The 16898-nt window shown below is 43.4% G+C and overlaps 1 long non-coding RNA gene across 1 annotated transcript; it reads left to right on the plus strand.

Moving 5' to 3' along the window:
* The first annotated feature begins 14996 nt into the window (after nucleotides 1-14996).
* LOC119087946 lies at nucleotides 14997-16690 on the plus strand. The gene is made up of 3 exons (XR_005091499.1): nucleotides 14997-15070; nucleotides 15769-15818; nucleotides 16368-16690. It is a non-coding gene; the product is annotated as an uncharacterized LOC119087946 (long non-coding RNA).
* The last annotated feature ends 208 nt before the right edge of the window (nucleotides 16691-16898 follow it).

Below are 16898 nucleotides of genomic sequence, written 5' to 3' on the forward strand. Positions count from 1 at the left end.
GGTTGGCCTCAAACTCAGATAGATCCACCTGCCTCTGCCTCCCAAGTGCTGGGATTAAAGGCACACACTACCACCAGGTGCTGTGGGATGTTCTGTATGGCAAATGTATTGCTCTGATTGGTCAATAAATAAAATGCTGATTGGCCAGTGGCTAGGCAGGAAGTATAGGCGGGACTAACAGAGAGGAGAAAAGAAAGAACAGGAAGGCAGAAGGAGTCACAAATCACTTTCAAAAAGCTCAAGTTTCAGGTACATACATCAATTCATTTCTCAAGTTGGCAAGAGGTGGATGAGAACTTTTAAATTAACATGTATTTATACTTGCATGTGGGGAGATCATTTTGAAATATGAACACCAGAAAGGTTATTTCATACATCCTCCACATCTCTGACCCTCAGTCAATTTTTCCAGAATGGTAAGGAGAGCTGAGTTAACTAAATCTTCAAGATCTAAGTCAATTCTTTTAGGTTTTAGATTTATTTATTTTTATTATGTGTGTAGGTGCTTTGCCAGTGTGCATGTCTGTGCATTATATGCATTCAGTGTCTGCAGAGACCAAAAGAGGGTGTCAGATCCCCTGAAACTGGGGTTTACAGGAGGTTGTTAGTTGCTGTGTGGCCACTGAGAGCCCAACCCAGGTCCATCAAGTGCTGCATCCAATTCTAATATTCTATTTTGTGAAACCCTAATAAGCAGCAAAAGTCCTCATTTCTTCCATCTGGTCCTTTCTTCTAGAATAAACCCATAACAATGTACCAGATGCTGCAGTAAGAAACTTAAGCTCCTCAGATCCTGAAAGTTAGTGTTACACGTTAACTCTGCCTCTTGCTATAGTTCTGTTGACCTCAGAGGCAAAATTAATGTATAACAACACACTTTCTACTCTGGACACTTCTGTTTCTCTTTCTGTATGTGGTGTGTATACATGCTCATGTGTAGACATGCAAATATCAGTACATATGCATGTGGATGCCAGGCATCTACACTGGGTGTCTTTCTTGATTGCTCTTCACCTTATTTTCCGAGACAGGGTCTCATGTTGAACCTGTATGTTATTTGTTGGCTAGGCTAGCTGAGCAAGGAACTTCAGGAATCCACCTGTCTCTGGTCCTGCAACCCTGGGCTTGCATGTGTGTGCCAACATTCCTGGCTTTTATTTGAGTGCTGGGAATCTGAACTCATGTCCTTATTCTTGCAGGACTGTTACTTTACCAACTGAACCATCTCCCTCATCTTGCTTTTGAATCTTTATAGACTCTCCGAAGGGGCAGATCTTGAACGTTCACTTTACCACGTATGCTAGTGCCAACAGGGCCTTTCTTTGTAAGAGTAAATTCCCTGCTCTAAAGCAGCATGGATGCTCCCTGTGCGTGAAGCTTTTAGAGCATCATTGCAGTTCCCTTAGCACCAGTAGGTCTGTTTTCTGCAACGCCATTCAAGCCTCGCTTGGAAAGTAAAATCCCTCACTGACCATTTCTCCTCTTTATCCAAAACATGGTGCCCAAGGGATGGATGCAAGGCCAACTTTAATCCTTTCTTTTCTCCATGCCTCTTTTCCAGAAGGAGATAAAAGGGCAGGGGATGGATACTATCCACTGAGAGGAATGGCAGGAGAAAGAGGAGGAAGTCCATCAGGAGACTTGGACTCTTCTTTGATTTAATTTTGGTCATTCTGAGCATAAGATGGTTCTTACCTTAATCTATTAATTCATTTTTCCTCTAAAGGCTAGAATTAAACTGCAGGCTTAAAAAAAGTTTTCCTTGAGTCAACAAGCCCTCAAGGAGAGAAAGAATGAGTTTTGGGGTCTGACAGTCCTGGATTTGAGACTTCCTTCTTCCCTTCACTGGAACGATGATATGACTGCTGTGAGATTTACTAGCTTTTATTAGGCTGTTAAGCTGCATTGATGGTAGCCACTGACCCACAGTGGTCTCCCTCCAGCCCCCAGGGACTTGAATGCAGGTGGTTATAACGTAGGATTTAGAGTGCTGCTTCCAGGAATTTGTATCTGCAGCAACAGCCCACAGGAGAGCAGGGACTTGAGGGGGGTTTCCTATAACCAAAAGATGGTGCCACATGGAGGGGTTTTCTATGGAATTAGAAAACTAACTCCTTCCCTCTCTTCATCATAAATATGAAACCATAACGCTATTTTGGCACTTCACAGAGTTAATCTCAAGAACCCTGGGGAGTTAGTAAGATTGTTCTTATTTGGCCTCATGGATGAGTGATCTGGGCTCAGAGGTATAGTGAAAGGCAGAATCTGAAGTTGAACTTGAGCATGCAGGCTTGGTCCTTTGAAGACACCAAAGTGTACACAACACAGAGACCCTCATCATCTACTCCCTGCAGGCCCATTATGAAGTTGGCAGATTCTGAGAATTCTTGGTTATCCACTAAGCTGTATCCATCAGGAACCTGTTCTGTTGCCACCATAGCTTCTGAGGACTCTCCTGGCAAGGCCTTAAAGGACATCCTTTCTTTGTTGCATGCTGTGTTTCAGAGACTCTTGTTGTTTTCTTTAACTAAACCCACTATTCTCTGAGAAGTTTCTCTGTGGTGGGAAGAATGCTAGATTCTGTAAGAAAGATATGGTCGGAATACTCCCTGGTCATGGAGCTTGCAACTATATGTAAGAGAAGATAACCTTAAAACACATGGAGAATACCTTCAAGTTCTTCAAGGGACAAAGAGTGCTAAGATTATCACAGCAAGTGAGGTGGTGCTTTGTAGAACAGGAAACACTATTAAAAGACCCAGTAATGAATGGTTTCAGGCTTGTGAATTCTAATACTTGCAACAGCCTTTCAGAGGAGATGTTAATTTCTAACAGGTAAGGAAATAAAATTATGAAATCAAATAATTTGACCATGTACATAGAGCTGGCAAAAGGCATATCTGAAATTCAGACATGTCTGTCTGTCTTCCTAGCTAGCTTAATTTCCATTGTACCAGATCACCACCAATCCTTGAATTCTATCCTCATCTTAAAGATGCTAAGTAGAGGGTTTAGATGCAGGCTTCCGGTCCTATACTAAGCCTGCTCCTCACTCTGGTACAGATCTGTCCAGATGAAAGGGTCCTGGTGAAAGGGTACCTCAGACACAATGTCCTGAAGATAAAAAATTAAGGAAGAAAAACACCTTGAAGGAGCTAAGTGTTGGGGTCCCCAGAGGATTGGGAAGATTTAGGGCTCATGTGGGAAGGCACATCTGGTTGGGAATGCTGATGGGTGGAGTGAAGCATTAATCTAATTAATCTTTATTAAAAAATGGGAGCCAGATATCGGGGAAAGAACCTGAAAGATCAGAGAAGCCGGGAGTAGTCACCAGTCGCTTCCTACCTCTATCGTTCCTCCATCCAAAAGGGCCGAAATCCTCTCTCGGCCCTGCTTACTACTTCCTGTCTCCTTTCTGCCTGCAGTCCTCCAAACCTCTATGGTTAATTTTGGTCAGCTAGTGGCTGGCTTTGCCCTCTGACTCCAAGCAAGCTTTATTTGTCAGAACACAATCAAAATATTACACAGCACTAGATAAGTACCCTGCTATAGTACGTACATGTCAGGCCACATACATGGGCAGGGTGAGGTTGGAGCTGTAGCAGTGTGTGGAGGGCATGGCAGAGATGGGGAGACACTGGCAGACCTGACAGGTGGTGGGGACAGGAATGGTGGTTAATGACAGTAATGCAGTGAACACCAGGACAAGGTTAAACCAAGAGAGTGGAAACCAAGAGGGGGAAAGCTGCTTTGAGGGACATTCCCAAGGTAGAAACCATAGGACTTCATTGGTCGGCCATAGAGAGAGAAGTTGGGAGGAAAATACAGCATAATTGAGTTTCCCAGACTTAACAATGGGGAAAAATGGTATGAACACAGGGTGAAATAGGGAAGGCTGAAGACCAGTTCTCTAGGATAAAAGGAAATGAACCTGTGTTGAGGTTGCCCCCACCATAGTGTAGCTGTGGGGAGAGAAGGCCAAATTCATGACTACTGAGTGTTAAGCTCAGGGGAGAGAAGAGCAGAAAGAATGCAGGTGCACCCTATAACACAGGCTCTCCAGGATGGTGCTCAGCAAGCGGGGAGAAGAATTACCTGGCATGCAGTGTTTGTTTAATGCATACTATTCCTTTTTCAAGAAGAAAACATTTCCACAAATCCTAAAGTGTTGTTCTGAAAAACATGTAAGAACTTCTGGAAATTTGAGTGGTGTTTCAGCTGGTGTTTGCTTGTTTGAAACACATATCCATTTGGTCCTTTTAAATCATACCCAATAGGCACTTAATTAATCTATTAACTACAGTATTGCTCCTAAACCCAAACTATATGGCTAGGATTGCACAAATTGCAGTGTCCAATAGTTAAGAATTTGGGCTTTGGAGGTGAATGACCTCTACAGTGAAAACTTTAAATCCCTGGAAAACAAGAGACTGAGGGAGCCTCTAGAAGGTGGAAGGAACACCCTGTTCATGGATTGGTAGAATTAATATTGTTAAAATGACCATTCTACCAAAAGCAATTTTGTAGAATTCAAATGCAGATTTAGATTCAATGCAATCCCAATCAAAATTCCCATGACATTCTTCATAAATTATGATAAAAATCCTAAAATTCATATGAAACCAGAAAAGATCCCAGATAGCCAAAACAATTCTGTGCAAAAAAAATGTTAGAGGGATTACTATTTCAGATTTCATGCTCCATCACAGTTATAATAATAAAAACAACATGCTCTCTGTTTTAGTTAGGGTTTTGATTGCTGTGAAGAGACACTCTTATAAAGGAAACATTTAATTGACATGGCAGCTTACAGTTTCAGTTCATTATCATCATGACTGGGATCATGGTGGCATGCAGGCAGACATAGCGTCAAAGTAGCTGAAAGTCCTACCATTTGCAAATAGCAGGAAATGGTCTGAGACACTGGGTGGTATCCTAAGCATAGGCAACCTCAAAGCCTATCCCCACAGTGACACACTTTCTCTAACAAGGCCATGCCCACTCCAATAAAGCCACACCTCTTAATAGTACAACTCCCTCAAGATTATGGAGGCCAATTACATTCAAACCACCACAGTCCCAGAACGGAAAAAACAAAAAACAAAAAACAAAAAACAAAAAACAAAAACAAAACAAAACAAAACAAAACATGTAAATCAAGGAAACAATCTAGAAGACCCAAACATGAGTGCATGTATTTACAACCATCTCATTTGACAGAAATGCCAAAAATACACACTGGAGAAAAGACAACATCTACAATAAATGGTTCTGAGAAAACAATGTCACATTTAGAAGAATTAAATTGTATCTGTATCTTTCTTTTCTTAATTTAAAATTTATGCACTATAGTATGATCATGGTTTCTCTCACTCATTTCCTCCCAGATCCTCCCCACTTCCCTCACACTCAACTACACACCTTCTTCTCCTTCTCCTTCTCCTTCTCCTTCTTCTTCCTTCTTCTTCTTCTTCTTCTTCTTCTTCTTCTTCTTCTTCTTCTTCTTCTTCTTCTTCTTCTTCTTCTTCTTCTTTCTCTCTCTCTCTCTCTCTCTCTCTCTCTCTCTCTCTCTCTCTCTCTCTCTCTCTCTCAGTTTTTCAAGACAGGGTTTCTCTGTGTAGCCCTGGCTGTACTGTAACTCATGCTGTAGACCAGGCTGGCCTCAAACTCAGAGATCTGCCTGTCTCTGCCTCCCAAATGCTGGGATTAAAGGCATGCTCCACTACCACCTGCTCTCTTTCTCTTTAGAAAACAAACACGCAAATAAAACAAACAAATTAGAATTAAAAGCTTTTTAAAAACCAACAAAAGCACAAGAAACAAGGAAAACCTACAAAACCACAAAATTCTAACCATAATACATAAGCAAAAGGCCAGTAAGATAACAATGTCCAAATAAAACATTATAAGGCAAAAAAAAATCTACAAAAACACCATTGAGTTTGTTTTGTGTTGGTTCTCTAATGCTAAGCATACAGCCTACCCTTGAGTATAATTTATATACCCAGCAAAACCCACTGGAGAAAACTAATTTTTGCTTTGCAAGTAGTTTTCAGTTGGAGATAGCTCCTTGGTTAGGGATGGGGGAGCTCATATTTACCCCCTCTGTCAATGCTGGGACCTGTGAAGGCCTTATGCATGCTGTTACAGTCACTGTGAGTTCATACGTGTGCTACTGTGAATTCTGTTTGGTCTTCCAGACACTGTTTCTTTGGTGCCATCCATCCCCTCGGGCTTTTAGAACGTTTCTGCATCCTCTTCTTCATAGCTTCATGAGCCCTGAGGGGAGGGGCTTGATGAAGACTTTCCATTCAGGACTAAATGTTCTAAAAAGTCTCTCACATTGTCTAGTTGTGGGTCTCTGTGTTAGTTTCTATCTACTGCAAGAGGAAGCGTCTCTGATGATGTCTCAGTTGTTTGGGGGTTTCCACCAGGCCCCTTTGGCCAACAACACAATTACTTGTCTCACTTGGTAATGAAAGATGTCTGGTGGGGACATTGTCTCCCCTGTTAGTGGGTGACTCCAACTGGATTACTTTAAAATATGTGTACATTTTAAGAAGCTTCTACAGTAGTAGGTTGTTGTTGGTTGGTTTTTACTCTTTTGCTTTTTGGGGGCCCCACCACCCAGCTCCCAAATAAATCACACAGAGGCTTATTATTACTTATAAATCCTCAGCCTTAGCTTGGCTTGTTTCTAGCCAGCTTTTCCTAACTTAAATTATGCCATTTACATTTTACCTCTAGGTTTTTTTTTTTCTTTCTCTTGTTTCTGTATATCTTACTTTCACTCTTACTCCATGGCTGGCTGTGTGACTGTGTGGCTAGGTGGCTGGCCCCTGAAGTCCTCCTCCTTCCTCTCTTGTCCCTTGATCTTCTTTTTCTCCCAGATTTCTCCTTCTATTTATTCTCTCTGCCTGCCAGCCCCACCAATCCTTTCTCCTCCCTTGCTATTGGCTGTTTAGCTCTTTATTAAAACATCAGGTGTTTTAGACAGGCACAGTGACACAGCTTCACAGTTAAACAAATGCAACATAAACAAAAGTACTACACCTTAAAATAATATTCTACAACAGTAGGTCTCCATATGGCTTCTCAAATTGCCCTTACTGTTAGTTGTTCTTCCCCATATTCTGCCCTTTACCCGCTTTTCCTCCCCATCCCTATTTAATCCTCCTGTCCCAGTTTCCCATGTCTCTCCATAACTATATATTCCATTTCTCCCTTTCTTGAGAGATCCTCCACTCCCCCACCCCTTATCTAATATCTACGATTATATGGACTGAACCATGCCCACTAAAGGCTTAAGAGCTAATATCAACATATAAGAGTGCTTACTAAGACCCATATATTTCATTCTACATGAAAACTAACTGTAAGTGTGTCAAATACCTCAATGTGAAACCTGAAATTACTTGATGAAAACATGGGCAGTGCCCAGCTACAGGTTTAGGAAAGGACTTGCTGAATAGGTCTCCATTTGTTCAAGAATTAAGACCAACAATTGACAAATGGAACTTTATAAAATTCAAAACCTTCTGAACAGCAAAGGAAGCAATTACCTTAGTGAAAGGAAGCCCACAGTGTGGGAAAGTCACTGCCAGACATACATCTGATAGAAGATTACTGTCCAGAATATTCGAAGAATCCAAAGCCAAAGGACCAAGAAAACAAATGACCCAATAAAAAATGAGCTATGGATCTGAACAAAGAGTTCTCAAAAGAAGAAATAAAAATGTTCAGAAAATATCTTTAAAAATGTTCAACACCCTTACCAAGTAAGAAAATGCAAATTAAACCTACCCAGCTGTACAACTCCTTGGCTTATACCCAAAAGATGCTACATCCTACTCCACTGATCCTTGCTTGGCCATGTTCATTACCATTCTGTTCACAACCCACATGTCCTTCCACTAAAGAATGGATAATGATAATGTGGTACATATACACAATAGAATGCTATTCAACTGTAAAAAAAAATTTGAAGGTAAATGATGAAATTGGAAAATATATTCAATGAGGTAACCCAGACCAAGAAAAACAAATGTCTCATGTTATTTCTTATTTGTACATCCTAAGTCTGAATTATGTGAGTCTATAACCTGGAATAACCACAAAATCCAGGAAAGTAAAAAAGGAACCATTTGGGGAGACGAGAAGGGGCTCTAGAGAGGAAGATAGTTGGACACAGGTGTTATGAAGGGGAAACTGAGGGGAGCTTGAGCCAAGGGAAGGGAGGAAGGGTAACTGCCTTAGTGATTGTTCTATTGACATGAAAAGACACCGATGACCTGGCAACTCAAAAAAAAAAAAAACATTTAACGGGGGCCTTGCTTACAGTTTCAGAGGCTTACTCCATCATCATGGCAGGGATGATGACACTCATGGCCCTGGAGCAGTAGCTGAGAGCTACATCCTGATTTGCAGGTTGTAGAAAGAGAGCCGAGGTTTGGCTTGGCGTGGACTTTTTAAACCTCAAAGCCCACCCCTTGTGGCACACTTCCTCCAAAAAGGCCACACCTTCTCCAACAAGGCCATATCTCCTAATCCTACTAATCCTATCAAAGAGTCCCACTCCCTGGTGACCAAGCCTTCAAATATATGAGTCTACGGGGGCCATTCTTATTCAAACTACAGTAATGCACAGGGAGAAGAAAAGAGCAATAAACAACACTGTTTGAAAAAAACATAAGAAAAACATACTAATTTACAAACTTTAAAACACACATACATTATGTTTATATATCATATGCATGTGTATACTTATATACATACACACATATACATATAATAGAGTCACAATGCTTTCCCCAAGAGTCATAGACTATCTAACAATAACTAAACAAAAACAGTGCCAGGCATGAGAAACCTCCTTTCAATTTCTTGGTGAGGGGAATAGACTCCCCAAGTAATAATAGACTATGCCATTGCCCTTGGTTGTCTCCCAGAACTTCAAGACCCTATTGCTGAAGACACCCCATACTTTGGAAAAGAGGCTTGGAGAAACTGAGCTGGAGCTGACCTGGAAACCTACCTGAGGACTCACTCTCAGAGTATCAGAAGGTGTTATGCAAACTGCCAAGGAAGAAAAACAACCAGGAGTCCTATCTAGCTGTAATGCCTATGAACCACATTAATAACAAGCCTAGCAAGATATCTCCCATGGTGCAATTGTGACACTTCTATCTTGGGGGTAACCAAGAGCTGCTTAATCAGACTTAAGGCCCACTCAATAGGCAGGTATTTGTGCCCAGTACTGTAAACCTACCAGACTACCAGTGTTTGGAAGGTGCACAGATCCCAGAGGAGAACCAAGTTCTGCCATCTTCCTAAACTAACACAATTTCCGTTTTTCTAAATACTTCCTTGGGCTATGTTGATGATGTCAATCTCATAACAAGGTAATACATGTTTAGTAGGTACTTTACACCCAGGACATGTGTAATAACTAGTGATTTTAACTTTTATTGTTGTTTAGCCCTTGGGGGATGGGAGCCCATTACATAGGAAGGCTGTAACGAGATCACAGGCAGTGTCACTACAGGAGCCATATACCTGCCTATGACCGTGACGGAAGTTCATAACAATGTCCTGAAACCCACACAGGGTTGGTAAGCAAAGGCCCCTTCCACACTTCTGGCCACAGTCGACTGGACAATGATCACCACTTCTGTGCTCTGGATGCTTCCCCCCAAGTCCATGTGTGAAAGGTTTGGCACCCAGCTCTATTGGAAAGTGGTAAAACCTCCAGAGGGTGTCATAAGCCTATTGAGAGGAAGCCAGGTCATTGGAGGCATGTCCTCAGAAGGACACCCAGCTCCTTCCTCTCTGCTTCCTGGATGCCACAAGATGAACAGGCCTCCTCCACCACTCCCTCCTCCATAATGTACTGTGCTGCCAAAGGCCCAGCACCAAAGGACCAAGTGGCCACATGCCAAAACCTCTGAGCAAAAACAAGCCTCTTCCTTTATTATGTTTATCATCTCAGGTATTTTGCTAGCTGAGGAGCTGGCTGACACAATCACTTTCTATTCTCATCACTGAGTAATCTTTGCAGTTCACTGTGTTCTCTTATTAGTGGAGAAACAACCACCCAAGAGACCACAGGGTGTGCTAAACACGCTGTCACAGGCCGACTAAGAAGGCAAAGTCCAGCCGTGAGGTTGCTGTCTGATCTTCCACACTTCAAATAGCCTTGATTGCTATGGATACCTCTGCTTGACCTATCTTCTTTGCCTGATCCACGCCTTCCCTGTTGACCATAGTAAGAGTTGACATCTCCTGAGACCTTCCCACATATCAGCACTGTATAGCTCTATAAAACACAATCTCATACAATCCCCTTGGCATCAAATGCTGTTTTCATCACACACACACACACACACACACACACACACACAGAGAGAGAGAGAGAGAGAGAGAGAGAGAGAGAGAGAGAGAGAGAGAGAGAACTTGACCTTTAGACCGAATGCTACTGCCTAAAGGCATACCACTGCTGTTTATCTCGAACCCTTAAAATTCTTGAAAATGAGTTGTCTTCCCTTCTGAGCCTTTCAAGATTCTCCCCACCAGACCTGCAGCATCTTTCTCATGTCCACCTGGTGATTCTATTTCTTCTCTGCCCTAGCTGCCAGACTGGCTTCCTCTTCCTTGGCTTGTTGTCTCTCCCATGTTGCCCCTGGTGAGAGCCCAAGATTTCTCTTTGCTCCGTCAGCACCGTTGAAACTGGCCCCATGTTGCTAAACATGCCTTAATTATGGCAGGCACAGAAGAAAATATGAAAAGAGGACATGAGCTTTGACTGTGATTTAAGTCCTACTACCTGGTCCTGCCATGGGTATCCCTGTGTTCTTCTCCCCAGGGTCTGGCCCAGAGCAGAATCCCTCCCCATCACTCTTCCCCAAGCTCCTAGGCTTCCTAGCTCCTGCATCTAAACAGTACTTGAGAGCTACAGAGGTAACCACTGTGCCCACAATGGTACTGAGGGTGACCTTCACACTGGTAGCACAAAAGGGAGTGTCTTGTCAGAGGTGTCAAAGCTTGGGGTTCGCTGCCACTCAGGGTGTTTGCCCGAGGACCATGGAAGTTGTTGATTTTTGACTCATTTTACCAGTTGCTGTTGGACAGCTTACTTCACTAGAAAAAGATACATTGCCAGGTGGTGGTGCCACATGCCTCTAATCCCAGTACTCGGGAAGCAGAAGCAAGTGGATCTCTGTAAGTTCGAGGCCATCCTGGTCTACAGAGCGGGTTCCAGGACAGCCAGGGCTACACAGAGAAACCCTGCCTCAAAAAGAAAAGAAAAAGAAAAGAAGATACATCTAGCACAAATAACTATTATAGGTCCAAAAATGTAGTGTTAAGTTTCTCCTTTCCTGCCCAGCTGTGGTCCCACCTAGCCCTGTGGTCCTGCAGACACTTATAAGAATCACTCAGAGGCTTAATATTGTTTACAAACTATATGGCCTATGGCAGGCTTCTTGCTAGCTAGCTCATTCATCTTAAATTTTTAACCCATTTCTATTGATCTATGTTTTGCCACATGGCTGTGGCATTCTGGTCTGCTGGCATCTTGCTGCTCCTTTGGTGGTGGCTAGGAATCTCTCCCTTCTCTCCTTTCTTCTCCCCGTATATCTGCCTGGATTTCCTGCCTGCCTCTAAGCTCCCTTGCCATAGGCCAGTGCAGCTTTATTTATCAACCAATCAGAGCAACACATATTCACAGCATACAAAAAGACACCCCACAGCACATAAACAAGTATGAAAGCCTCCAAAGTGTCATCCCAGACTTATGGCTCTGCCTCAGAGAGACTGAGTGGCTTGTGTGCTAGACAGACAGGATGCTTGCCTGTGCTGTCTTTTTCTATACCAGAAACTGCTTTTCATCGTTGAAGATACCTTTATTCAAGCAGATATTGGTGGATAATCTGAGCTAGAACATCACACAGTTAAAGAAATGTGTGCTCAGATCCCTTCACCATTTGCTTGTTTTAAGACAAGCCTCATGATGCTTCCCTAGCTGGACTCTGGGCACAAGTGGTTTTCTCACCTCGGCCTCTTGAACCTCTGCAGTTCAGGTTCTGCTGCTGTGTCCAGCTGCCACCGTGCTTAGCATACAGCAGTGGGTCTCAACTTCTGGGTTGTGACCCCTTTGGAGGTCAAATGACCCTTTTACAGGGGTGGCATATCAGATATCCTACATATCAGATATTTACATTACAATTCCTGACAGTACCAAAATTCCAGCTGTGAAGCAGCAATGAAATATATATGGTTGGGGATCACCACGCCACGAGGAACTGTATTAAAGGGCTGAGAACCACTGGCTTGGAGGGGTAACTTTAAAACGAATGAGGAGAGTATCTTGTTTTAGTCAGTGCCAAATTTACCACAGAAGTCATTTGGTGATTTGGGGAAGAAACCTAGGATATTTCTAGGCACACGCTCTGCCACTGAGTCACACTTCAAGCCAAAAGAAGACATTTTTTTTTCCTGTAAGTGTATGCTCTTGTCTACATAGAAAAGGAACATTTCATCTGAGAAACATACTGAATGACTATGCTGTGTGCTCTCTATATGCGTGCATACATGTGCATACATACACATACAGATTCTTACGTCTGATTCATGAAGCTTTTTCAAAGTTCCCTTGGTATTTGTGATAAAATATTTATGTCACCTGAGTTCATATTTGCAAAGCAAATAAATTAATAACTAATATTATAGGAACCAGATGAATTATATTAAGTAAAACTTACTTGTCTTGCAGTAAATATCACACAGAAAAATATGTAGACACAAAAAATATATTTCTTTGAAATTGGTTATTGATTTATACATTGCCCTGGCCACCATGCCTGGTGAACATTTGGCATTTTTTTTTTTTTTTTTTTTTTTTTTTTTTGGTTTTTCGAGACAGGGTTTCTCTGTGTAGCTTTGTGCCTCTCCTGGAACTCACTTGGTAGCCCAGGCTGGCCTTGAACTCACAGAGATCCGCCTGGCTCTGCCTCCCAAGTGCTGGGATTAAAGGCGTGCGCCACCACCACCCGGCCAACATTTGGCATTTTAAAGGCAAAAAAAAAAAAAAAAAAAAAACCCTATGAGAACATCAAGTATCATCATTAGATAAGTTCTTAATCTTGAGACTCATTTTAAAAAATAGTAAAATATGCATAACATAAAATTTACCATCTTGACCACCTAGGATTAATTATTTTTGACAATTTTCCTCCACCCTCTTTGAGTTCAGTGATGTCACATACATTCACACTACTGTGGACACACTGCTGGGCCTTTCTCACTATTGGTGTCCATGCTTGGGGCCCTGGGATGAAGTAGAATCAAATGATTCTGACACCTTCTGTCAGTGTACAGTGCTGCAGAGCTCCAGAACAACAGGTACAGTCCCAAGAAATCTATTCGAATGCCAGGAAATAACACACACCGTAATTTAGCAAAGAGTACATAGAAACTAACACCCTGGCATGGGAAGCCAGCCTGCCTAGTCTGGGAGGGAGCAGAGTGGGTTTAGGAGGAAGAACAGAAGAGGGATGGGGAGCAGTGTTGAGGTGGGCTGGAGGAGGTTAAGCAGGGAGGGAGGGGCTGTGGCGGTGGAGACAGAATGGTAAACACAGCGAAGCAAGTCTTACTTAGGCTTATGTCACAACGGTATTCGTCTCCATTTTCACTTACTTAAGAAACATGGAAAAGCCTTTGCTGAGTTTAAAATGAGCTCTGCTTTTTCTACTATGAATTCTGGAGAACGGGTGCGGCTGATCCCATCGCCAATGACAACAGCCCTGCTCTCCCTCCATGCAAGGGCAGAAGCTAGTGAGTAAGAGGGAAAGGGGACATGGACTAGCACAAAGGATTTACCAGTTTCCCTAAGTTGCTTAGGGCCAAAGCCATTCATGATGGCAGGGGAACCTCTGGGATTCTGGCGAGAAGGAGAGCTGAGTTGAGTAGGGCCTGGAACTGGGGCCAAGCAAGAATGTCCAGTCGAGAGGGAAATAAGCTGGAGCTGGAAAGATGGCTCAGCAATTAAGAGCACCTTTTGTTCTCGCAAAGGACCTGGGTTCAGCTCCCAGCACCCACATAGGAGCTTACAACCATCTGTAACTTCAGTTCTAGGAGATCTGACATTCTTTTCTGGCCTTTGCAGGTACCAGGCACACACACACACACACACACACACACACACACACACACACACACGGTGCACAGACATGCATGTAGGCAAAATATTCATATACATTAAAAAATAAATCTTTGCCGGGCAGTGGTGGCGCACGCCTTTAATCCCAGCACTCAGGAGGCAGAGCCAGGCGGATCTCTGTGAGTTCGAGGACAGCCTGGGCTACCAAGTGAGTTCCAGGAAAGGCACAAAGCTACACAGAGAAACCCTGTCTCTCTTGAAAAACCAAAAAAGAAAAAAAAAAGAAAAAGAAAAGAAAAACACACAAAAAAATAAATCTTTAAAAATTAAAATATTTAAGACAAAAAGAAGGAAGGAAGTGAGTGGGTCTGAAGGGGGAGGGAAGGGTGGAGTCTGCGCAGGAGGGTGACATCTAGACCTCTAGAGATGGGTAGTGGGAAAGAGGAAGGACGTGTGTGAGGTATCCTCTGACTGATCACTCGGGTGGAGGAGAGAGAGTTCATGCCCTAAACTATGTTGCAAAACACGTCAAATTTTGGATAAAGGTTTTGGGCTATGGGATTCAGACAAGATGTATGTTTTCCATACTTGGAAATGCAACCACGGGGAGTCTTTAGGGCAGTCACTCGGGAGAGCCCCAGCTTCTGGGAGATCCACAGATACCTGAGGGAGCAAGATCAGGCTTCCCTAGGAGCAAAGGATAAAAGACAAAACTGTTAAGCCAGCTCCAAGGGATTTCAGTCAGAGCTTGGCCTGTCCTATACATTAATAAAGAAATGCCTTGCTATATGCAGTTATTACTCAGATGAAGCCATGAGACCTAGAACTGCCCCTCCCCCCACCAGCAGAAGTCAGTTGAAACAGGGGCTCTCAGGGAGTAACTGATACTTTCATTATTTATGGCTTGGTTTCCTGGTATGTACTATCTTTTTCCCTTTCTTCTTCTTTTTTTTTTTTTAAACTGATCTTAATATTATTTTGAAGATCGATGTGTCATGTAGCTGTTTACACAGTGGTCAGTTTGGTGATTTCCTCTCCACAGAGGGAGGCTCCCTCGGGGTTTTTTTTCCGTGATCTCGGAAGTCTCTCCCAAGTGGTCGAGGGCTCCAACGATGAGCAAGTCACAGGCACCCACTTGCCTTCACTAGGCCTACCCCCCCCCCAAACACACACCTTCCTTCTAACATCTGGAACATTTTTTACCTCTCTACTAAACTGTGGCCCCTGTCCCCAGCACTAGCCCCCAAAAGAAGCATTCTGAGAAGTAACTGTTGATTCAGGTTTCACACTGGGACACACAGGAGAACAGAGCTATAGTTAGTCAAGGCTCTGTTCTCAAAATTCAAAGGAAAACATCCTCATTGAGCTGTTTATTATACTCCTCGACCAGGCTTGGAAACACACTGTCCTTCTGTCCAGGACAAGGCCAGGACTCATGGCTGGTGGAAAGGAGAGAGTGTCCTGAGCAGCAACACAGGCCCTGCTGATGGAGACCTGTGCAGTGCCTCCCGCAGGCCACAGCAGAGTGAGGTCTCCCCAGAGAAGAGGACTGGCTTTATGAGCAGTCTCCAGGCTGTCTTCAGAACTCAGCTCTTCTGTTTTCTTCTTCCCAGGGGCACTCCCAGCGGAATTCACACACCCTGCCTGCTTTGAAATGGGACAGGTAACTAGAGCCTGCAGAAGCATGGGGAACATTGGAGATGTGGAAGGGGCAATCCCTCTACATAGGGGACACTCAGCAAGTGACAATCAGTAGATTCCTACCGTCCAGCTGGTGACATTTAACTGGCCAAAGACAGATGCAAAGTCCCAGGTGCATGGAGTCCAGTTGCCTGTTGTTTTCCCTTGACTGCATTCGCTTACTTTCTGATGACTAATTATGCAACCATTCGTCAGTCTTCTTGTATGCCTAGACTTTTAAGGAATTTTAGGCGCCCAAGGCGGAGCCTACAACAGGCAAAGGCACTTCCTTGCCTGCTCCCCACCCTCAATGCAGAGGATCAAATCCATGACCTTATATTTGGGTAAACCGTCTCCCAAACTCCTGACCCTTCATTATGTAAGGGGAATAATAAAGAGTCAGTTTAGTATGTAAAGGAGAACGCTCCTGAGACTGGGGGGCCTCGTGAGCTGAGGTTCAACCTCCTTCACGATAGGATCATAGATACGGCCACCACACGCACAGTTACCTTCTCTGGTGCCTATAAAACAGGAAGAAGGCCATGCACCTCCCTCTGGAGAGGTCATGAGGAACACAGTGTGATCAAGAAAAGCACCGGGTAGCTAGAAACCAGGCATGAAACAACTTCATCTGCCCAGGATTGGCGTTCAAGACCACAGGGCCTGTCTGCGGCATGGCTTGACAATGCACCCCCAGCTTCCTTTTTCTGGAAACCCTCTCCCACTCAGCGGCTTCTCCTGCCCAGCTCATGCACAATGTGGCTGGATTTTTCTGCCCACTGCTCCGCCTGCCAAGGAGGCATCAGTCCGTATTATTTCCTTACGCTGTGAATAAACTTCACCTTCTGTAGTGACTTTTCTGATACAGCTCTGTCATCTGTCGGTGGCCGAGGGATGTTTTCCCAAAGCATCTTCTTTTCCTTCATGATAAATCATTTTAAATGTTTTTGTACCTGAGAGCTTCGGGGCACCCCAAGAAGTAAAACACAGAGCCCATTGGAATTTTCAAAGATATAAAATGGACCTTGATGGCTTGTTGTTTCAAACAAAGGCAGCTGAAAAA

Source organism: Peromyscus leucopus, chromosome 5, assembly GCF_004664715.2.
Source record: "Peromyscus leucopus breed LL Stock chromosome 5, UCI_PerLeu_2.1, whole genome shotgun sequence".
NCBI lineage: Eukaryota > Metazoa > Chordata > Mammalia > Rodentia > Cricetidae > Peromyscus > Peromyscus leucopus.